The sequence below is a fragment of the Saimiri boliviensis genome, chromosome 14, assembly GCF_048565385.1.
Source record: "Saimiri boliviensis isolate mSaiBol1 chromosome 14, mSaiBol1.pri, whole genome shotgun sequence".
Taxonomy (NCBI): domain Eukaryota; kingdom Metazoa; phylum Chordata; class Mammalia; order Primates; family Cebidae; genus Saimiri; species Saimiri boliviensis.
In genome coordinates, this window is record NC_133462.1 from 50,246,790 (window position 1) to 50,271,041 (window position 24,252).

The 24,252-nt window shown below is 40.3% G+C and overlaps 1 protein-coding gene across 9 annotated transcripts in view; it reads right to left on the reverse strand.

Annotated features, from left to right (window-relative positions):
- PPP1R12B (protein phosphatase 1 regulatory subunit 12B) overlaps positions 1–24,252 on the reverse strand; it is a 256,766-nt gene that overhangs the window by 211,718 nt on the left and 20,796 nt on the right. The gene's annotated exons all lie outside the window — the stretch shown is intronic.

Consider the following 24,252-nt stretch of genomic DNA (forward strand, 5'->3'; position numbering starts at 1 on the left):
CACTACAGACCAAAACTCCTGGGCTCAAGTGATCCTCCCACTTCAGCCTCCCAAGTAGCAGAGACTGAAGGCATGTGCCACTGTGCCCGGCTGAAATTCCTTTTTAAAAATTAGATTACCTTACAACACTGGGGCCAGATTCCCACAAAGTAACAACTGGTTGGAGTTGAGTAGCAGCTGCCTTCTTTAGGCATAACATGTGTTTCTCAGTACCCCAGGCCGCACCTCTCTCTACTATATTATACCAAACCTGCTTTATTAATTTACATTACATGCCCATACCCTTTACTTTATTTTTCCAAAAAATTTTATTATGAAGATGTTCAAACACACAGAAAAGTTGAAAGAATCACAATGAACACTCATATACCCAAACAAGTCCACCATTATGCACTTGCTTTATCATGTACATTCCTTCATCCCTTGCTTCATCATCCCATCCCTTCATCATTCATCCCATTTCAGACGTTAGTAATAATTTCTCCAAAGATTTCACTATAAACTAGAGTTCAATACCTCTTTACAGTACTATTTTTCTTTTCAAGTAAAATTTACATACAGTAAAAAGCACAAATCTTAAGTATACATTCACTAAGTTTTGACAAATGTCTGTATCTGCTACCCATCATTGTGTTTTGCATCTCTCAGGCATCTGGCCCCTTGGACAGAGAATTGTTTTTCTACATTACTCTAACCTCAGCACTGTCCAAGGCCAAGGAAATGCTAGCTATGAGTAGAAACATAGTTGATCTCTCTTAAAGCTACATCTTGTTTCTGCTAGGCCTTAACAGTCCAAATCTGGGTATAATCAATTTTGTGTATCTGATAATATAAATTCACTACTGAGGCTGAAAACAGAAGACACACTAGAAATTAAGACTTTAGAAACCTAAATAACTTAGTTTTTTCCTGAAAGCATGAAGCACGATGATACAAAAAAACAAGCATGGCCTATAGTTCAAACTTCAGACTGCTATGTCCTAGAAAAAGGGAATTAGAATGAAAAATACAAACCAATAAATAACACGAACATCCCTTGAGATCACACATGGAAGGGTTAGATTCTACTCTCCCTGACTAGATTAGTGGTAGTACCAAGTTAACAAGAAAAGCTTCTGTGATTTGGTTGGTAAGACAAGGCATTCCTAAGCCCAGGAAAAGATCAAGAATAGCAAAAATGTAGAAACCTCATGTTCCAAAAATAGAATATAGATAGGCAAAAACATAAAAGAGGATTCAAGATTTATTGTTAAGGCAAAGACTTTCCATATAGCCTGGCAAAGCAGTGGCATCCTTTTATGGAAATGAAAATGAGAAACGTCCTGTCTCCTTTGATGATAAGGGCTTACTTATCTGCAATCAAATCCAAAACTCCTGGAGCACTTTGCTGGCAAGGTGCTCAGAATTAGGTGAAGCTTGCCAAGATGGAGAATTTCAGATGCTGTCCCAGAGGCACCAAAGGTTAGGCAAAGAGTGTGTGTTACCTTGCTTTCAATCTGTCTCAACTGTCTCATTCATAGAGTGGCCTCAAGCCCAAACTCTGAACAACTGTGTATGTAGGACAGAGATAGAGGAGAAATTTCAGAACAGAATGGAGGACATTACAAGATGCTGTATTGGTAAAAGAGTCTAACTTTAATGTCACAGCCCATCCTAATCTTTCCACAGCTAAGTTTCCTAGCTATACAAGAGAAACACTAAACTTAACCTTTTTTTTAATTTCAGGGTTGATGTGAGGGCATAAGATGACAAATATGAAAACAGACTTTGTAAAGAGCCAAATAGAAAGTACTTTACTTGGGAGACCAAGGTGCATAATTGCTTGAGGCCAAAGGTTCAAGAACAGCCTGGGCAACACTGTGAAACCCTATCTCTACAAAAATTTAAAATTAGCCAGGCATGGTGGTACACAACTGTAGTCCTAGCTATTTAGGAGGCTGAGATCAGAGAATTGCTTAAGCCCAGGAAGTCAAAACTGTACTGAGGTATGATCATGCCATTATACTCCAGCATGGGTGACAGAGCCTGACACTGTCTCTAAAAAAAAAACAAGAAAAAAAGAGAAAAAAGAAAGAAGTACTTCACACTTTGAAGATCATAGTCTCTTGCAAACATTGTGATAAGTTTCACATATCATAAAATAATTTACTTCTTTTTCATTTTTTCAGCTAATTAAAAATGCAAAAACTATTTTTAGCTTATAAGCTGTACAAAAACAGGTAGTGTGCTGGATTTGCCCATGAGCTATAGTTTGCTAACCCCTGATTTAGAGCATTGGCCAGAAAGGTTGGATTCAAAAGTCAGCTGAGGAACTTAATAGCTATAAGACCTTGTATAAGTTACTTAACTTCTTTCTGCCTCAGTTACCCCATCTTTAAAATGGGAATAACAGTAATATTTACTTCTTAGTATTATTATGAAGATTACATGACTTTATATGGGCATAGCAGTTAGAACAGTGTCTGGCACAACTTAACTACTCATGCATATTCCTGTTAGCTATTAAAAACCATTTCCTCTAACAATTCTGCAAGTGTGCCATACTTTCACATGCCTCCATACATTCACACATGCTGCTTCCTCTGCCTGGAATGCATTTTCTTGTTTAGAGCTTCTATATGGTCTGAAAGACTTAGTTTAAACATAACCTTCTCTATGAAGCCTGCCTTGACTGTTATCCTAGCAGACACTAGCCACTACCACCAGTTTCCCATTACCTATTGTAGTATATTGGATTTTATTGTAGTTATCTTTGATAGCTCAAATTCTCAGCAAGATTCCTTGTATGCAGAGTCTATGACTTACTAATTGTGTCCCCAGGGCATAAAATAGTGCTTTACACACACAAAGCATGTATTCACTTAATATATTAATAATACAGAAAGCAAGCTAATAGATTAATAACGAGGATACTAGTTATGAGCCATAAAAAAGAAGAAAATCATATCCTTTCCAGCAACATGGATGCAACTGGAGGCCATTATCCTAAGTAAATTAACACAGGAACAGAAAACCAAATTCTGCATGTTCTCATTTATAAGTAGGAGCTAAACATTGGATATTCATGGATATAAAGATGCAATAGTAGACACTGGAACTACTAGATCAGAAAGGGAGGGAAGAGAAAGGGAGAGGGACCAGGGATGAAAAACTAACTACTGGGTACTACACTCACTAAATGGGTGATGGGATCAATCATACCCCAAACTTCAGCATCATATGATCTACTCATGTAACAAATGTATACATGTACCTCCTGAATCTAAAATAAAAGTTGAAATTATAAAAAATAAATAAAATAAGATCTTTTTAATCTATCATGAAAAAAAAGAAATCAGGCCCGGTGCGGTGGCTCATACCTGTAATCCCAGCACTTTAGGAGGGTCAGAAGGGAGGATTATTTGAGACCAGCCTGGATAACAAAATGAGATCTCATCTCTACAAAAAATTTTAAAATTCACTGGGCATACTAACACATGTCTGTGGACCCAGCTACACATGAGGCTAAGGCAGGAGGGATCACTTAGGCCCAGGAGAACGAGGCAATGAGGTTGCAGTGAGCCATGTACACATCACTACACTCCAGCCCTAGGGGACAGAGTGAGACCCTGTCTCAAAAAAAAAAAAAAAAAAAAAGAAAGAAAAGAAAAGAAAAGAAATCACCTAGTTATATGACAAATGTGAATATAATTAAATATGAAAATAATTTCTAACCTCCTATTTTAAGTAAAATTGGCCATGTTAATATTCATCCCCAGGCATATCCAGTGAGCATCCACAAGTTGTCTTGGTGCTATCAGTTGGTAGCAGGTATCTTAGAATCCACACATTGATAATCACAATACTAGCTTTTAGAGATTCAAAAGCCCATCTCCCACCTCAATTTACAAAAAAATGTGTTTGTAGTGAGGGGAAAAGGAAATAAAATAATGAAACGTAAAATTTCCACCAATAAAACAATGTATATAGCAAAAAGCAAGAAGTTAACAGAATGAAAGCCCTTTTCTGAGCCTGCTCTTAAACTCTGAAGGAAATAGTCAATCATCAAAAGGCTTCACCAAGGCCACTGAGAAAAGTATGCTTTCTCAGTTTGTCAGGATTCTAACTAAAACAGAGTTACTTGGGCAACATAAGACATTACCCTTGCTACTCTCAACCTGCCAAGGGTGTTGTACCCCTCTACTTAGACTTCTGCCAGGCAAGCTATGATACTGTGCCCAAATGATCCTGTGCCAGACGCAACAATCCCTCTAACAGAAAGTTCCTTGTGTCTACTAATACTAGGCTAACCAGCATGCCTGGCATACAGTCTCTTAAAAAAAAATCAAAGCTGTTTTGGGAGAACAGGTTAAAGGAGGAAGGGACTCCAACAACTAAATAGTGAATATTTTCCAAAAGGCAATTTAATATCATCAAAATAAATTGAATGCTATAATAATGAAGACAGTCCAGTGAAGATTCAGATCGAAGCCCCCAGGTGACACTAACATGACAGTGAGGATGAGGATGAAGAAGGAGCTTTCCATTTGCTAAGTTTCCTAAGTTAATGTCACATATGTAAAAATCCCAGCTGTTTGCTGTGGAAATAATAACATTAGAATCTGTCTGTCCTTGGGCTTTTGTTTTTGCTTCTTTTATTTAACGTGTTTGTGCATGTATGTGTAATGTACTGGTTGAGAATCATCCATTTTTTCAAAGGTCTATTTCCCTCTTTCAGAGCAGGAGATCATATACTCTGAGAATGTGCCAAATTTAAGAAATTTGGCATACTGTCTCCTAAAAAAATAAAATATATAGAAAATCCTTTTTAGCTGGGCATAATGGCACACACCTGTATTATTCCCAGCTACTTAGGAAGCTGAGATGGGAAAATCGCTTGAATCCCAAGACTGCACCACTGCACTTCAGCCTGGGTGACAGGGCTCCATCTCAAAAGTAAAAAAGAAAATAATTCTGTTAAGACTATGCTGTATTCTTGCCAGTGCCATTGTTATTACTACTACTGTTGCTGTCATGATTTTCTAGGGTGCCACAAAAGCTTCATGTATAGTATTTGATTATTGATTAATTTGGACTCTCTCAGAATTGCTAACTCATGAGACAGTAACGTTAGACACACTATTATCAACAACTTTTTTTCTTCCGATATATTACTTTCATCTGATGAAAAGTATTCAGCTTTCTTACAATTTAGAGCTAGATTAATTTCAATGGGATAATAAAAATAAGTTATAATGCTATCCTCTTTTCCAAAAAACTCAAATTTTAAACATATTCCCATGGGTCTTCCCAAAAGTCCTCTAAGGAAGGGAAAGGTTGAGGAATGTGATAATAACAGTGATAGCAGCCAATATTTTTTCTGGTCTATTTGAAGCTGGGCATGTGGACAAGAGCTGGCAAGAGAGTAGAGTGAAAAAGACAGCCTACCACCAAGCTATGAGAAATTCTGGCATTTAAAAACCATGTAGGAAAGGATGAGTGAGCAAAAATGGTATAAACCAGAGAAGAGAAAAGAAAAAGAAATTTCATTTTCTTGGAAGCCATAGAATGAAAGGCAATTTAATATCAATTTATTATCATGGAAGCCATAGGATGAAAGGGTTTCAAGAAAGAGTGGTTGATGTTGGTAACAGTCAAGTAAGCTGAAGAATGGTCACAGAGGACCTGAGCTTGAAGTGTTTCAGTCCAGTAATGGGGCAAAAGCAAGATAAGAATGGAATAAAGAGTGAAAGGAAATGAGAGCATTGATAAGTCTTGAAAAATGACTAAGAAAGGGAGGAAAGAGACAGAGTGATAGCTGAAGGCCAGGGAGGAGCCATAAAATGTTATTGTAAAATAAAAGAAACTTGAGCATATTTAATTACATTTGGGAGCATTCACATGAAAAGAAAAGGTTGGAGAATAAGATTGGATAGTGTGAGATTAAAGAGAAAGGCTCCAAAAGACAGAAGGATTAGCCTTAAATGGGAAAAATTTGGCCACTGCAATAGGAGGGAAGGAAAAAGAGAATGAATGCCTCAGACATAGGTAGAGTGGTTTAAAGATAAAACTTGAGGTTGGGGGCAGTGGCTCACACCTGTAATCCCAGCACCTTGGGATGCCGAGGTGGGTGGATCACCATGGTCAGGAGTTAGAGATTAGCCTGGCCAACACGGTAAAACCATGTCTCTACTAAAAATACAAAAATGAGCCAGGCATGTTGGTGCACACCTGTAATCCCAGCTACCTGGGAGGCTGAAGCATGAGAATCACTTGAGCCTGGGAGGAGGAGGTTGCAGTGAGCCAAGATCGTGCCACTACACTCCAGTCTGGGTGACAGAGTAAAACTCTTATCTAGAGAAAAAAAAAAAAAATGAGCCTGGGTAACATGGTGAAACTCCATCTCTACAAAAAAATACAAAAATCAGCCAGGTATGATGGTGCACACCTATATAGCTAGTGCTCGACTTACGACCATGATTAGTTCCGACAGACCGATCGTAACACAATTTGGTCGTAAGTTGAGTAGCCTATATGTACAGTACTGTGAAATGATGTTATAAAAATCTTTAAGTCAGATATTTAAGCCTTCTTGGCAGGCTGAGGTGTAGACAAAGACAATTTCCTCTTGGTAGACATCTTGGGAGGGTTTTGATGAAAAATATCCAAGACACAAAACACAAATTGCTGTACCGAGTCTGGGATAACAGTTGAAATGGTGCACGCGGAGATGGTAGTGATGCCGGAAGCTGGTCCACACTGTCGTACACCCAGCTGGGCAACGTCTGCGCTGCCAGACGCGGAGCAGTCGTGGCTAGTGATTGTGATCGTAAAGTCGGATGGTCGTAAGTTGCATAGGTCGTAAGTCGATCAATACCTGTAGTCCCAGCTACTTGGGAGGCTAGGAGGATCACTTAAGCCCTGAAGGCATTGCACTTCAGCCTGGGCAACAAAGAGAGACTCTGTACCCAGGCTAGAATGGACTTGCAAGATCTCAGCTCACTGCAAGTGATGCCTTCTGGACCCAAATGATCCTCCCACCCCAACCTCTCGAGTAGCTGGGACTACAGGTGTGTGCCACTGTACCTGGCTACTTTTTAAAATTTTTTGTAGAGGTGATATCCTGCCCCAAGCTGGTCTTAAACTCCAGGACTCAAGTGATCTACCTGGTTTCTCAACCGTGTCCTTTCCAGCACTTTAAAGCTTTTAGGCCAGGAGTGGTGGTGGCTCATGCCTGTAATCCCAACATTTTGGGAGGATAAGGTGGGAGGATCAGCTGAGGCCAAGAGGTTGAGACCAGCCTGGACTACATAGCAAGACCCCATCTCTCCAAAAAAAGAAAAAAAGAAAAAAAATTAGCTGGGTGTGATGTCACACACCTGCAGTCTCTGTTACTTGGGAGGTTAAGGTTGGAAGATCACTAGAGCCCAGGAGTTCAAGGTTACAGTGGGCCATGATTGCACCACTGCACTCCAGCCTGGGCAACATAGTGAGACCCTGTCTCTTAAAAATAAATGAATAAAGCTTTTAATTTTTATAAATTCAAATTATTTTTTCTTTTGTTGCTCATGCTACAGTGACTTATCTAAGAATCCTTTGCTGAATCCAAGGTCATGAATCCAATTTGATAGCTCATCAGTAAAATTCAATCAATTAATCAATAAATCAATCTGAGGTCAAGGAAAACATTACTGCTTTGTTTTCATCTAAGAGATTATTTAGCTTTCACATTTAGGTCTTTGATCTATTTTGAGTTAATTTTTGTATGGTGTGAGGTAAGAGTCCAACTTCATTCTTTTGCATGTTATCCAGCTGTCTTCAGTACCATTTGTTCAAAAGACTATTCTTTCCACAGTGAATGGTCTTGGCACCTTTGTCATATATCAGTTGACCATAATTGCATGGGTTTATATCTAGACTCAATTCTATTCCATTGATGTACATGTCTACCTTTGTGCTGATACCAGACTGTCTTCGTTACCATTGCTTTGTAGTAAGTTTTAAAATCAGGAAGTGTGAGCCCTCCTACTTTGTTCTTTTCAGGATTGTCTTGGCTATTCTGGGTCCCTTGCAATTCCATGTGGATATTATCTCATACGTTTATTAACCACATAAACTACTTCCCATTCATAGTCTTTCTTCATTTTTTTCCAGATGGTTAAATTTCTTAAATTGTTTAAAGAGCTCATTACTCTAGATATTAATCCTTGATCACAAAATATTTTTCCTAGTCCGTCATTTGCCTTTCAGCTTTTTTTTAGGATGTTTTTTGTCACAGAAAAGTTCTGAGTTTTATTTTGCTAGGGAAGCCTTCTCCATCCCACCTCTTCCTTGCTTCCTAGTTATAAAAATATTCACCTATATTTTCTTTTTTTTTTTTTTTTGAGACGGAGTTTCACTCTTGTTACCCAGGCTGGAGTGCAATGGCGCGATCTCGGCTCACCGCAACCTCCGCCTCCTGGGTTCAAGCAATTCTCCCGCCTCAGCCTCCTGAGTAGCTGGGATTACAGGCACGTGCCACCATGCCCAGCTAATTTTTTGTATTTTTAGTAGAGACCGGGTTTCACCATGTTGACGAGGATGGTCTCGATCTCTCGACCTCGTGATCCACCCGCCTCAGCCTCCCAAAGTGCTGGGATTACAGGCTTGAGCCACCGCGCCCGGCCTATTTTCTTATAAAAGTTATATAAGGATTTGATTCCTTAGAACTTATTTTTGTGGATGGTGAGTTAGGGGGTATGATTTATTTTCCCCAAGTAGAGAGCCAACATTTGAGCTGAGCACAGTGGCTCATACCTGTAATCCCAGCAGTTTGGGAGGCCAAGGCAGGCAGGTAATAAGGTCAAGAAATCGAGACCATCCTGGCCAACATGATAAAAGCCTGTCTCTACTAAAAAATATAAAAATCAGCTGGGTGTGGTGGCATGCACCTGTAGTCACAGCTACTTCAGAGGCTGAGGCAGGGGAATCACTTGAACCCAGGAGGCAGAAGTTGCAGTGAGCAGAGATCAAGCCACTTCACTGCAGCCTGGTGACACAGTGAGACTGTGTCTCAAAAAAAAAAAAAAAAGAGAGAGAGAGAAGAAAATTCTGATGTGGTAGTTGAAAAGAATTTACGATAATTCAATTGATACATTGGATGCTAACTGGGAGCCTGTACTAAATTTTTCCCCAAATGTTCAAATGTAACATTTTTAATTTTAGTGGTAACATCTAAGATCTGAGAAAGCCACAATCCAGGCAATAAATCATGGCTTGCAGCCACGATCCAAATGGAATCTGATAAAACTGCCTTACTATGGGATTGAACAGATGCAAAAGTAGAATTTTCCAGAAACATTAGCACAAATACATTAAATCAGAATTAATAAGGGAAACATGGAATTCCCCACACCGGTCCAACAAGTTATCAAGAAAATGTAACAGCCAGGCCAGGCAGTGGCTTACTCCTATAATCCTAGCACTTTGCAAGGCCAAGGCGGGCAGATCACTTGAGGTCAGGAGTTCAAGGCCAGCTTGGCCAAAACAGTGAAACCCAGTCTCTACTAAAACTACAAAAATTAGCTGGGCTTGGTGGTGCACACCTGTAGTCCCAGCTACTAGGGACACTAAGGCAGAAGAATAGCTTGAAACCAGGAGGCAGAGTTGCAGTGAGCTGAGACCACACCACTGCACTCTAGCCTGGAGGACACAGAGAGGCTGTCTCAAAAAAAAACAAAAGAAAGAAAAGAAAATGTAACAGCCAACCAAGATTTCCAATCACAGTTCAGATTTAGTCACGGTTCTCCAAGTACATGACTACTAGATTTGGGGGAAGGTATTTCTTCAACCTGTTAAGTTTAGCCCCACAAAAAGGTAATGGGATGATTTCCCTCCTCAGTTGTAATCAGAGAAATTAGATGAAGTTTTTCTCTCAAACCAGCTAGACTCTCCATTGATTTGTTTCCCCAAGTATTTCATTAGAAAAAAATATTACGATTTCCCAGCCTGGCCAACAAGGTGAAACCCCATCTCTACTAAAATACAAAAAATTAGCCAGGCATGATGGCAGGCACCTATAGTCCCAGCTACTCGGGAGGGTGAGGCAGGGGAATCGCTTGAACTCAAGCAGCAGAGGTTGCAGTGAGCCGAGATTGTACCACTGCACTCCAGCTTGGCAACAGAGCAAGACTCCATCTTAAAAAAAAAAAAAAAATATATATATATATATATATGTGTGTGTGTGTGTGTGTGTACATATGTGTATATATATATATGTGTGTGTATACATATGTGTATATATATGTGTGTGTGTATATATATATATATATATATATATACACACACATATATATATACACACATATGATTTCTCAGATTAAAGGGTCCTAGCAGATTTTAACCCTTGCCTTCATGAATCTTAACAATCTCTTCCAAATAGTTGAGGTGGTCCTATCTCCAAGATCTTTTTAATAATTCATTTTAGAAAACTGGAGTCTAACTTTATCTGACCTGTAGCTAACTGGAACTTACATCCTTAGGGAATGATTAAAAAAAAAAATACATTTGATCCCCTGTAGTGGTTGGCTATTCAGGACAAGGTTATAGCTAAGTATTGCCTTCTCTCCTCTAAGAGATTAAGATAACCAACTAGTAATCCCAGCACTTTGAAATACAAAATATTAGCCAGGCATGGTGGCACAAGCCTGTAGTCCCAGCTACTCCGGATTTTGAGGTAGGAGAATCGCCTGAACCTAGGAGGCAGAGGTTGCAGTGAGCAGAGATGGTGCCACTGCACTCCAGCCTGGGCGACAGAGAAAAGCAAACAAACAAACAAAAAAGATAAACAACTAGGACAGGGGAGGAAGAAGCTCAATTCCAAACCTCATCAGAGATAAAAACAAGTTTTTTGTGGTAGATTAAAATTTAGATTTTTTTTGTTTTTCTATTTTACATACAAATAGACATTCAAGTTCTCTAAACAATATTTCTTGGCTGGGTGCAGTGGTTCACGCCTGTAATCCCAGCACTTTGGGAGGCCAAGGCAGGTGAATCACTTGAGGCCAGGAGTTCGAGACTAGCCTGGCCAACATGGTGAAACCCTGTCCCTTAAAAAAAAAAAAAAAAAAGAATATTTCTTGTTTCCTAGAAAGTGCCTAACATATAGTAAATATTTAATAAATATGTACATTTTTAAGTAAATGGATGAATGACTGGATGAACAAGTGAACAGTGAACAAACTCTCCTTCCTTAAGCTTCCATGATAAACCAACTAGTCCTTCAGCTTCTCCCTCTGATCACTCCTTATTTTTCCTCTTTATATTCCAAAATATGTAATTTCCCCAAGGGTCAGACCTCAGTCTTCTGCTTGTCTCAACAATGAGAGCGCATCTTTCATAATTTTTAACATTGGTTCATTCATTCAAACAGTGTGCTGGGCACTGAGAAGAAAAAGATGATTGAGAAAATCATGCTTCCTGTCATCAGGAACTCACACTATAGCATAAGAAAAGTCAAACATAAATTTGTGTAAGATAATATCACCTGTGGTTTGCTAAACCAGCAACAAGAACAATGTGTTATGAGAACAAGAAGGAAGGATGAATAAATTCTGACAGGGTAAACTTCACAGAGGAAGTGACACCTGAGTCAAGCCTTGAAGTGATTAGGAGGGTTTTACTGTAAGCAAAGAGAACAGCATCAACAGAAAGTTCATGAGAAGTGCTCAGGCGATGGCAAATAATAAACATGAAGGTATGTTAGTGAGGTTGAGGAGTGGAAGGGAAAACAACTGGTAGGACAGGTTGAAAGCATTTTAGATGCTTTTTTAATCTGCATGTGAATAGCCTCAAAATGCAAAATTGCATCAGAATCTCTGAGATACCTGGTAAAAATACAGATTCCTGTGCTCTACTCCAGGTCTACTAAATGGAAATTTCCAGAGTTGGGGCTGAGGCACCAGTATTTTTCTTTAATTCTCTCCATTCTTAAAGAGATAGAATCTGTATTTAATGAGTATTCTGATGTATAACCAGGCTTGAAAGCCATTGCTGGATTGTTTTTTGAAGAAAAGTTATATTATTAGATCAGAATTTTAAAAATAACAAGGTACTACTAGAAATAGACGGTAAAGATATAAAATTAGGGGACAAAAATAGACCTATGGCAGTCTATGGTAATGATGCATTCATTTATTCAACAGGAAGTTTTAAATTACCTGCTATGTAACTACAAGTTTGCATAAGGATGACATTCTCAACTAGAATACTAGCAGTGTAAATGGAGACAAGAAGACAGAGTTAGCCGGGCGCGGTGGCTCAAGCCTGTAATCCCAGCACTTTGGGAGGCCGAGGCGGGTGGATCACGAGGTCGAGAGATCGAGACCAACCTGGTCAACATGGTGAAACCCCGTCTCTACTAAAAATACAAAAAATTAGCTGGGCATGGTGGCGCGTGCCTGTAATCCCAGCTACTTAGGAGGCTGAGGCAGGAGAATTGCCTGAACCCAGGAGGCGGAGGTTGCGGTGAGCCGAGATCGCGCCATTGCACTCCAGCCTGGGTAACAAGAGCGAAACTCCGTCTCAAAAAAAAAAAAAAAAAAAAAAAAAAAAAAAAAAAGAAGACAGAGTTAAGAAACATTACACAGAACTGAACTGACACAACTTGGTAATTCAGTAGACGGTGGAGACGGGGACGCAGGGAGCAAATCCCAGTTTTCATCAGTGATTTCCAAACTTGAATAAGCATCTGAATAAAAGACTCCTGGGTCCTACCACAGACCTAATGAATCAGGCTCTTTGAAGGATACAGTTCAGCAGTCTCTATTTTTAACATGTGCCTCCAGGTGATTCTCATGCAGTCAGAGGGGACTCAACTGTGGGACTGTCAATTGGGAATCAATGCCTTAAATGACTGAGTGGCTGATAATACCTCAAGAAGAGAAAACAAGAGGAGGAGCAACAGATTTTGTGATAGGATGAGAACAATTTTTCTCTGGAAATACTGTGACGGAGAGAAACCTGTAAGACATCTATATCAAGATGTCTAATGGGTAGCATTTCTAATGGAAATGCAAATCTGGAGTCCAGGAAAAAGGTCAATTCTAAACAGGTCAGGGTCAGACAGATCTCGACATCATTAGTACGTAAGTGATGGATGAGGTTATGGGAGTGCGTAAGGTTGCAAAGAAAGAAAGAATATAGAGAAAGTGGGTTGGAGATAGAGATCTGGGTAAACAGTGGGCAATGGAAGAAGAATAGTGAGCAGAAGAGTGATTCAGAAGGTAAGAAGAGGATCTGGGGGGGAAAAGCATAGTTTTGGAAGAAAAAGAATAAGAGTTTTCATTCATAAGGAGATCAAGTAGACAAAATATTATAAAATGCTCCAAAAGGATAAGAATTAAGATGGCCAGGTAAGGTGTCTCAAGTCTGTAATCCCAGTACTTTAGGAGGCTGAGGCAGGCGGATCACAGCCAACATGGTGAAACCCCATCTCTATTAAAAATACAAAAATTGGCCAGGCATGTTGGTGCATTCCTGTAATCCCAGCTACTCGGGAGGCTGAGGCAGGAGAATCACTTGAACTTTCGAGAGGCGGAGGTTGCAGTAAGCTGAGATCGTGCCATTGTACTCCAGCCTGGGTGACAGAGTGAGACTCCGTCTCAAAAAAAATAAAATAAATAAAATAAAATAGAATTAGAAGAATGATAAAGTATGGCATTTAGGAAGTCTGTCGTGACCTTTGAGGAAGCAGTTTCAGTATAATGGGGCAAAGTAGAATAGTGGGTTTACACTACTACTTAAAGAGAACTTGAAGAAAAAGAAAAGAGATAGGTCAGTGATTTTGCAAGACAGTTAAGACTGAAAGAAAGTTCTTTTGGTGGCCATTTTTATTATTAAGAATGAAGACCCAAAAAAAAAAAAAAAAAATGAAGACATACTGAGGCAAGGAAAAGAGGAGAGCAGGAGAGAAGAGAGTAAAGATATAAATGAAGAGATAATTGGTCTACTATCCTAGAAGAGGCAGAAAGGATGGCATTAGCCTGTAAAAGGAGGAATGATAACAAGGATAATCTGGAGGTGGAGAGGAAAGTGCTGAATGTGTGTCTTTTTTTTTTTTTTTTTTTTTGAGAAATAGATGATTAGGTCGGCGGTTAATAGGAAAGAAGTAAAGATGTGACTGGAAGCATGAAAATGGGAAACAGAACCACTAGGAATGATTAAAACATTGGCGGGAGACAATAAAGACCAGGATGAGAGTATTTTATATAACAAAAACACGTGTAAGTACTTACTTTATGTAAGGAAGTATTCTGAGCACTTTTTATACATGAATACAATTACTTCTCATAATAATTCTATGAGTTTGGAACTCTAATAATCTTCATTTTACCTATGAAGAAACTAAAGCACAAAGAGATTAAATATCTGCCCTAGCTAGTAAGTAACAGAACCAGAATTCAAATTCAGGTGGTCTGGCTCCAGAGTCTGTGCTCTTAACCACTCTACGGTGCTGCTTTTTTAATACAAAAATCAAGTCAGTTGTTATGAAGCCAATAAGAAATATTATTTAATTTTTTTTCTTTCCAAGACAGAGTCTCACTCTGTTGCCCAGGCTGGAGTGCAGTGGCACAATCTCAGCTCACTGCAACTTCCACCTCCTGGGTTCAAGCGATTCTCATGCCTCAGCCTCCCAGTAGCTGGGATTACAGGCATGCAGCACCACGTCTGGCTAAATTTTGTGTTTTCCTAGTAGAGACGAGGTTTTGCCATGTTGACCAGGCTAGTCTGGAACTCCTGGCCTCAAGTGATCCACCCACCTCAGCTTCCCAAAGTGCTGGGATTACAGGCATGAGCCACCATACCACTGCGAAGTTTAGGAGAGCAAGACTAGGAAAAGGCAAAGTTCACTGAACACAAACTAAAGGAAGCTAAGGGCACTTACGAAAGGAGAGCTGTAATGACTAATAGATTGAAAATCCAGCTGATTCTGACTTCAAAATCTATCTTTGGCCCTAAACTTTTTTCTAAATTCCAATAGTTCACTGCACATTAGCAGTTTAGTATTTCACAATCTTATCTCCAATTATAAGTGTCTAAAACTAAGCTCTACTCTCACATCAGCTTCCTTTCTTGCCATCCCCCTTTGCATTCACATTATAATGTAGAATGAAAGCTATATGAAAAAAGGACCATCTTCCTCACCCTTCACCATTTTTTCCCCAGGCACCTAACTTAGTTCAGTATCCAGCACAGAATGGATGCTTAATAAATACTTGTTAAATACCAATATTGTTGTCAAAATCTTAAAATTGTCTTTGACCTTTCTTTCCCCTGCTTCCCATAGCCAGTAAGTCTCAATATCCTTTATTTTTCTTAAATGCCTATTCATATCTTACTTTACTGTTCTCCTAGATGCCTTTTGCTATTGCCCTAGAAGCTAATACACTACTGTGCATCTTAACTCATCCCTCCTTTCTCCAATCAATCCATCCAACACAGTCTTATCAAATTAATCAGGTAAAATATTACCCTTCTCACATTACTACTCTACTCCAAAATATTCAATCTGTTTATTTAATAAGCAGTTATGAGATACCCAACCTGCCAGGAACCATGCCTTTCGCAATTGAAAATAACCTCTATCTTCTCAGAACATCTACACTAATTAGCCAGTCTATTCATCCCATAATTATCCCTCCTTAAACAGCTAGTTGTCACTGTTTTCATGTAACTGTGACTTTGCTCACCAAATGGTGTAACAGGGGTAGCCAATCTTTTGGCTTCCCTGGGCCACACTGAAAGAACTGTCCTGGGCCATACATAAAATACACTAATACTAATGATAGCTGATAAACAAAAACAAACAAACAAAAACACCAAAAAAAAACTCATAATGTTTTGGTTTTTTTTTTTTTTTTTGAAACGGAGTTTCGCTCTTGTTACCCAGGCTGGAGTGCAATGGCGCGATCTCGGCTCACCGCAACCTCCGCCTCCTGGGTTCAGGCAATTCTCCTGCCTCAGCCTCCTGAGTAGCTAGGATTACAGGCACGTGCCACCATGCCCAGCTAATTTTTTATGTTTTTAGTAGAGATGGGGCTTCACCATGTTGACCAGGATGGTCTCGATCTCTTGACCTTGTGACCCACCCGCCTGGGCCTCCCAAAGTGCTGGGATTACAGGCTTGAGCCACCGCGCCCAGCTCTCATAATGTTTTAAGAAAGTAGGCCGGGCGCGGTGGCTCAAGCTTGTAATCCCAGCACTTTGGGAGGCCGAGGCGGGTGGATCACGAGGTCGAGAGATCGAGACCATCCTGGTCAACATGGTGAAACCTCGTCTCTACTAAAAATACAAAATATTAGCTGGGCACGGTGGCACGTGCCTGTAATCCCAGCTACTCAGGAGGCTGAGGCAGGAGAATTGCCTGAACCCAGGAGGCGGAGGTTGCGGTGAGCCGAGATCGCACCATTGCACTCCAGCCTGGGTTAACAAGAGCAAAACTCCGTCTCAAAAAAAAAAAAAAAAAAAAAAGAAAGTTTATGAATTTGTGTTGGGCCACATTCAAAGCCATCCTGGGCTGCATATGGCCTCTGGGGACATGGGTTGGACAAGCTTGGTGTAAAAGGTTCATCTCCCAGCATTCAAAAAGAATAAAAAGCTATAAGGTTAAAAAAAAAAGTCTCTCATGAACTCTGGTTGGTCCACTATCCTATTATTTAATACTTACATTATATTGAAAAAAAGTTTAATGATCCTTCCCATATTCCCTTACTACAAATAACAACTTCCAGGGTAATTGTTACATCAAATAAATGATTAATTTTATTTAATATGTAACTTATAAAAGAATGTAGTCTTTATATAAAAGACTGTATTTACATACCAATCCCGAAACTATGTTTTTAAAAATTTTATTCTCACTACCATTCACATTTCTATCTATCCATTCAATTTATGCTTTCCATTTGCTTCCAGCTGATTTCAAAGCTATAATACCTATGACATAGCAAATTGTCTAAATTTTGCAAGAACTTTTCAACATCAGAGGCACTTACTCCTAACAGTTGCACTCTTCACATTAATACACTCCCTGAAGGTCAAGGATCTCAATTCTGTAATATTTTTAGCATCTAAAATCCTGGTTTATGCTCTCCTTCTAGTTCTCTTGGTCTTTAAAAGACATAAGAACATGCTATCCAATTCCTAATTCCCTGTTAACCCCTAACCAACCGAAGTTTAATAAAAAAACTAAAACAAGAATCAATTAAGAAAGAAAATCAAATATTTTTAAGCAAAAGCAGTTACAAGGTTTGAAATACAAACTCTGATTATTCCAACTCATTATTATCAACTGGAACACCTCACTGCTCTTTTCTTACTGCCCCCTTCTTCCTCTGCTTAGTTCATTCATTGAACAAATATTTATTCCTAATGTCTAAGACTTAACAGATACTGTGGCAGATGCAATTAACATAATAGTGACTAAATTAGGCAGTTCCTCCCTTCCCAGAGTCTAAAGTGTATTGACCATAAGATAATATGACAAACTATAAGACTATATGACAAGTTACGACAGGTAAACTATAAGAAACAAAGTGGGGGCTGGGTGCCATGGCTCATGCCAGCATTTTGGGAGTCTGAGGTGGGAGGATTGCTTGAAGTCAGGTGTTTGAGACCAGCCTGGGCAATACTGCATGACCTTGTCTCTACAAATAAAGATTAAAAAATTAGTCAAACATGGTAGTCCTATCTACTTGGGAGGCTCCCTTGATCCCAGGAGTTTGAAGTTATAGTGAGCTATGATTACACCACTGCACTCCAGCCTGGGCAACATAGTGAGATCTTATGTCTTAAACAAACAAAAGGTATAAAGGGAAAGCATAGTATGGGTTACGCCATGGACTCCTTAGAGGCACGGATGTTGAACCTGAGACCTGTAAAATTGGTAGGCAAAGGAGAGAGACAATAAGGATTTCAGAAGCAGGGGAAGGAAATGTAGTAAAACCTGGAGATGAGAAAATGATATAATTGGGAAAGTGAAAAACAATCAGTGTGGTTGAAGTACAGAAGTCAAAAATAGGAACAAGAAGTAAGACTGGAGAACATGGCAATGACAACCACTGAAAGATTTTAAGACAGGTGTGAAATATTCAGGTGTTCCCAGCTGAAGCACAGAAAATAATTGGAGAGGCCAGGTGCAGTGGCTCACAGCTGTAATCCTGTGGATTGCCTCAGCTCAGGAGTTTGAGACCAGACTGGGCAACAGGGTGAAACCCCATCTCTACTAAAAATGCAAAAAAATTAACTGGGCATGGCAGCATGTGCCTACAGTCCCAGACACTTGGGAGGCTGAGGCAGAAGAACTGCTTGAACCTGGGAGGCAGAGGTTGCAGTGAGCCGAGATTGCACCACTGCACTCCACCCCGGGCAACAGAGCAAGACTCTGTTTCAAAAAAAAAGAGACAAATGAAAGAAGATGGATTTGATAGACATATTCCTATATGAATATGTTATGATCCATAGGACTTGGTGGCTATAAGTTCATGAAAGGACCACCATGAGAGGTCCATGTCTCTTTTATTCCCTACTATATTCCCAGTGCTAAGTCTCTAGCACATAGTAACTGCTGGTCAAAATTGCTGAACGAATAACAAGAAAAAACAAGTTATCACAGATGTTACCTAGGTTTCTGGCCTAATGACTGAGAACAGGGAGGTGCCCTTTACTGAGACAGGAAACAGAGGAGAAGCAGTTCATATAAAATATACTGAGTGTGAGGTACCTGCAAGCTTCCCAAGGAAAGATAGAGAATCCAGTTGGATATATAGTTATAAAGCTCAGGAGAAAATGTAAAATAATAGCAGTCTCAGTGCCTCAGTTAAAGCTAAGCTGATAACTGTCACTTTTTTTTTTTTTTTTTTTTTTTTTTTGAGACAGAGTTTTGCTCTTGTTACCCAGGCTGGAGTGCAATGGCGCAATCTCGGCTCACCGCAACCTCCGCCTCCTGGGTTCAGGCAATTCTCCTGCCTCAGCCTCCTGAGTAGCTGGGATTACAGGCACGCGCCACCATGCCCAGCTAATTTTTGTATTTTTAGTAGAGACAGGGTTTCACTATGTTGACCAGAATGGTCTCGATCTCTTGACCTCGTGATCCACCCGCCTCGGCCTCCCAAAGTGCTGGGATTACAGGCTTGAGCCACCGAACTGTCACTTTTAAAGCATGCTATGTGAGACATCATCCCAACAATCTTTTAAAATTTTTCAGGGTTATTAACAGCTTTATAATCAAGGGTATAAAAAAAATTAATACACCTTTTTGATCTTAAAATCATTAGAAATATTTTATTTCTTGACCAAGTTGGTGGTAACTCAAACCTTTGCTTTATGTGTTTTATGTACACTTTTCTGTGTGTGAAATTTTACAATAAAAAGGGGATTTTATTTAAACCTTCATAAACTAGAAATAAAATTCCTTAATCAAAGAAGCTATTGGAAACTAAACAAGATTCTTTTTTTTTTTTTTTTGAGACGGAGTTTTGCTCTTGTTGTCCAGGCTGGAGTGCAATGGCACGATCTTGGCTCCCCACAACCTCCACCTCCCAGGTTCAAGCGATTCTCCTGCCTCAACCTCCCGAGTAGCTGGGATTACAGGCATGCACCACTACACCCAACTAATTTTTGTATTTTTTGTAGAGACAGGGTTTCTCCATGTTGCTCCAGTTGATCTCGAACTCCTGACCTCAGGTGATCTGCCCACCTCAGCCTCCCAAAGTGCTGGGAGTACAGGCATGAGCCACCATGCCCAGCTAACACCATCTTTCTAATAGAAACACTAGAGACATTCTCATGAAAGGGGGAAAAAAAACCAGACAAAGACATGCTCTGTCACAATTATTAATAGTGTTCTAAATGTTCTGGTTAAAAATGAAGACCAGAAAAAAAAAATGAAGGTATAAACATTGGGGTCTTTGGGGTCTTTTTAACAATGGTGCTGGGACAACTGGATAGCTACATGCAAAAGAATAAACTTGGATTCCCTACCTCACACCATATATAAAAATTAACTCAAAATGTATCAAAGACCCAAGTGTGAGAGCTAAAACTATACAACTCTAAGAGAAAATGCAGGTATAAATCTTTGTGACTTGAGAACAGGCAATAGTTTCTTAGATATGACACTAAAAGTACAACCAACAAAAGAAAAACTAGACATTATCAAAATTAAAACCTTTATAGTGTCAAAGATATAAACTTTTGGGGCAAAAACAAAAAGAAATCAGTGGCCAGGTGCAGTGGTTCCCACCTGTAATCCCAGCACTTTGGCAGGCCGAGGCAGAAAGATCACTTGAAGTCAGGAGTTCAAGACTAGCCTGACCAACATGGCAAAACCCTGTATCACCAAAAATACAAAAATTAGCCAGGCATGGTGATGTGTGCCTGTAGTCCCAGCTACTCAGGAGGCTGAGGCATGAGAATCACTTGAACCAGAGAGGTGAAGCCTCGGTCTTACAAAAAAAAAAAAGAAAAGATGGCCAGGCACGGTGGCGCATGCCTGTAACCAGCACTTTGTGAGGCCAAGACAGGCGGATCATGAGGTCAAGAGATCGAGACCATCCTGACCAATATGATGAAACCCCATCTCTACTAAAAATACAAAAATTAGCTGAGCGTGGTGGTGTGTGCCTGTAGTCTCAGCTACTCGGGAGGCTGAGGCAGGAGAATCGCTTGAGCCAGGAAGGCGGAGGTTGCAGTGAGCTGAGATCGTGCCACTGCACTCCAGCCTGGCAACACAGTGAGACTCCATCTAAAGAACAAAAAAAAGAAAAAAAATATATCATCATGATTAATAAATCCTAATATATAATTGAAAAAATCAGAATTTGAGAAAACTAATAAATAACATAGTTCAGTAAGAAAACCAGATAAGGCCGGGTGTGGTGGCTCATGCCTGTAATCCCAGTACTTGGGAGGCCAAGGCAGGTGGATCAACAGGTCAGGAGTTTGAGAATAGCCTGACCAACATGGTAAAACCCTGTCTCTAATAAAAATACAAAAATTAGCCAGGCATGGTCACGCTCGCCTACAGTCTGAGCTACTCAGGAGGCTGAGGCAGGTGAATCACTTGAACATGGGTGGCAAAGGTTACAGTGAGCTGAGATTGCGCCACTGCACTCCAGCCTAGGCGACAGAGCAAGACTCCATCTCAAAAAAAAAAAAAAAAAAAAAAAAAAAAAAAACTGGCTCATGCCTGTAATCCCAGCAGTTTGGGAGGCCAAGGCAGGCAGATCACAAGGTCAGGAGTTCAAGACCAGTCTGGCCAACATAGTGAATCCCCATCTCTACTAAAAATACAAAAAATTAGCTGGGTGTGGTGGTATGAGCCTGTAATCCCAGCTACTCAGGAGGTTGAGGCAGTAGAATTGTGTGAACCCAGGAGGCGGACGTTGCAGTGAGCTGAGAATTTGCTGTTGCACTCCAGCCCAGGTGACAATGTAAGACTCCGTCTCAAAAAGAAAAAAGAAAAAAATCAAATGAATACTACTACTTTTTTTTTTTTTTTTTTTTTGAGTTAGAGCCTTACTCTGTTGCCCAGGCTAAAGTGCAGCAGCACAATCACAGTTCACTGCAGACCTGAATTCCCAGGCCCAAGTGGTCCTCCTACCTCACAGGCATGCCCCACCATGTCCAGCTATTTTTTCTTTTTCTTTATTCTTTTTTTTTGAGACAGTCTCGCTCTGTCCCCCAGGCTGGAGTGCAGTGACACAATCTCAGCTCACTGCAACTTTTGCCTCCCAGGTTCAAGCAATTCTCTGCCTCAGCCTCCTGAGTAGCTGGGATTAAAGGTGCCCGCCACCATGCCTGGCTAATTTTTGTATTTTTAGTAGAGACAGCATTTCACAATCTTGGCCAGGCTGGTCTTGAACTCTTGACCTTGTGACCCACCTGCCTCCACCTTCCAAAGAGGGATTACAGGTGTGAGCTACCGTGACCAGCTCAGCTAATTTGTTTGTTTGTTTGTTTGTTTTGTAGAGACAGCGTCTCCCTATGTTGCTCAGCCTCCCAAAGTGCTGAGATTACAGGTGTAAGCCACCTTGTCCTGGCAAAATTGCTTCTTTTTTTTTTTTTTTAAAGACAGAATCTCACTCTGTCACCCAGGCTGGAGTGCAGTGGTAATCTTGGCAGAAGACAGGTCAGACCACTGAATTATCTCATACAGATGCCAATGATAACACAGGCATCACTGAGGGGAGAGACACTCAGGGAGTATCTGCAGAATCCCAAGAAATACATCCCTGGAACAATAAATATCTTTGCCAGCACTAAGAAGGCAGAAAGGGCAGACTTGATACCTTATCTCAGAAAAGCTAATAATGAGTAATAATTGACCAGATGACTTTTTTATGTATATGCAATTTATTTATTTAGTTTAAATTTTTTACTTTGGCTTGGATGTATGCTAAACACAGTATACACAATTTAATAGCTAATTCAGATGATGAATAATTCACAGAATATTTTTGTTGAGCAGTCCTGATTTAACTAAGACTAATCTGGGGTTAAATGAATACTTTTTTTTTTTTTTTAATTTTAGTAGTAATTCTGATTCAGTAAATGGTATCACTGTTTCCCCCTTCTAAAGCTATGATTGGACTTAATCAGCAGTGTTCAACTTTTCACAAAGATGGCAAATGCCATTTTAAAACCGATTGGACGGCCGGGCGCGGTGGCTCAAGCCTGTAATCCCAGCACTTTGGGAGGCCGAGGCGGGTGGATCCCGAAGTCGAGAGATCGAGACCATCCTGGTCAACATGGTGAAACCCTGTCTCTACTAAAAATACAAAAAATTAGCTGGGCATGGTGGCACGTGCCTGTAATCCCAGCTACTCAGGAGGCTGAGGCAGGAGAATTGCCTGAACCCAGGAGGCGGAGGTTGCGGTGAGCCGAGATCGCGCCATTGCACTCCAGCCTGGGTAACAAGAGTGAAACTCCGTCTCAAAAAAAAAAAAAAAAAAAAAAAAAAAAAAAAAACCGATTGGAGATTGGCTTTATATTCAGATTTATATAACTGGCTATATGAATAGATTTAAATACTGGGGAAATGTCTTCACTGTCTCAGAACCAAGCAAGACCCACCTGTGTTCTGTGTTCACATGCCTCTTAAAGACAAAGACTGAAGATAAGGTAGCAATGTCTACTTTATATTTCTGGTCTTAACTATGTCAATCTAGTTAGAATTCTCTGCATCTAAAATGCTTCCTCGGCATGGTGGTTCATGCCTGTAATCACAGCACTTTGTTGGGGCTGAAGTGGGAGGATTGCTTGAGGCCACAAGTTGGCCCACATAAACAAGACCTTGTCTCTACAAAAAATAAAAATAGCTGGGCATGGTGGTACATTCCTGTAGTCCCAGCTACTCAGGAGACTGAGGTGGAAGAATGGCTTGAGCCCAGGAGCTCAAGGTTGCAGTAAGCCATGATTGTGCCATTGCACTCCAGCCTGTGTGACAGAACAAGCCCCCATCTCAAAATAAAATGGTTCTTTTAACTTACTGAAAGGCATTTTATATGGCTATATATAAAATATTAAATAAAGAATAGTTAATATTTCTTGAAAAAAGAAAAATAACAGCCAAAACTAATTCTAGAATGATAGAAATTGTTAACAGTGGTGGCCTGGGGGAGGATGGAGGGGTGTGGGCAGAACTTTCAAAGCAGACAAAAATGTCCTATTCCGGCCGGGCGCGGTGGCTCAGCCTGTAATCCCAGCACTTTGGGAGGCCGAGGCGGGTGGATCACGAGGTCGAGAGATCGAGACCATCCTGGTCAACATAGTGAAAACCCGTCTCTACTAAAAATACAAAAAAAAAAAAACTAGCTGGGCGTGGTGGCGCGTGCCTGTAATCCCAGCTACTTAGGAGGCTGAGGCAGGAGAATTGCCTGAGCCCAGGAGGCGGAGGTTGCGGTGAGCCGAGATCGCGCCATGGCACTCCAGCCTGGGTAACGAGAGCGAAACTCCGTCTCAAAAAAAAAAAAAAAAAATGTCCTATTCCTTGATTTGGGTGACGGTTACTATATTAGGCTATTCTTGCATTGCTATAAAGAAATACTTGAGGCTGACTAGTTTATAAAGAAAAGAAATGTAATTGTCTCATAGTTCTGCAGGCTGTTCAAGCATGGCACTAACTTCTGACTGGCTTCTCAGGAGGCCTCAGGGAGCTTTCACTCACGGTGGAGGGTGAAGTGGAGCAGGCACATCACAGGGTAAGAATGGGAACAAGGTTGGCGGGGGTGGTGC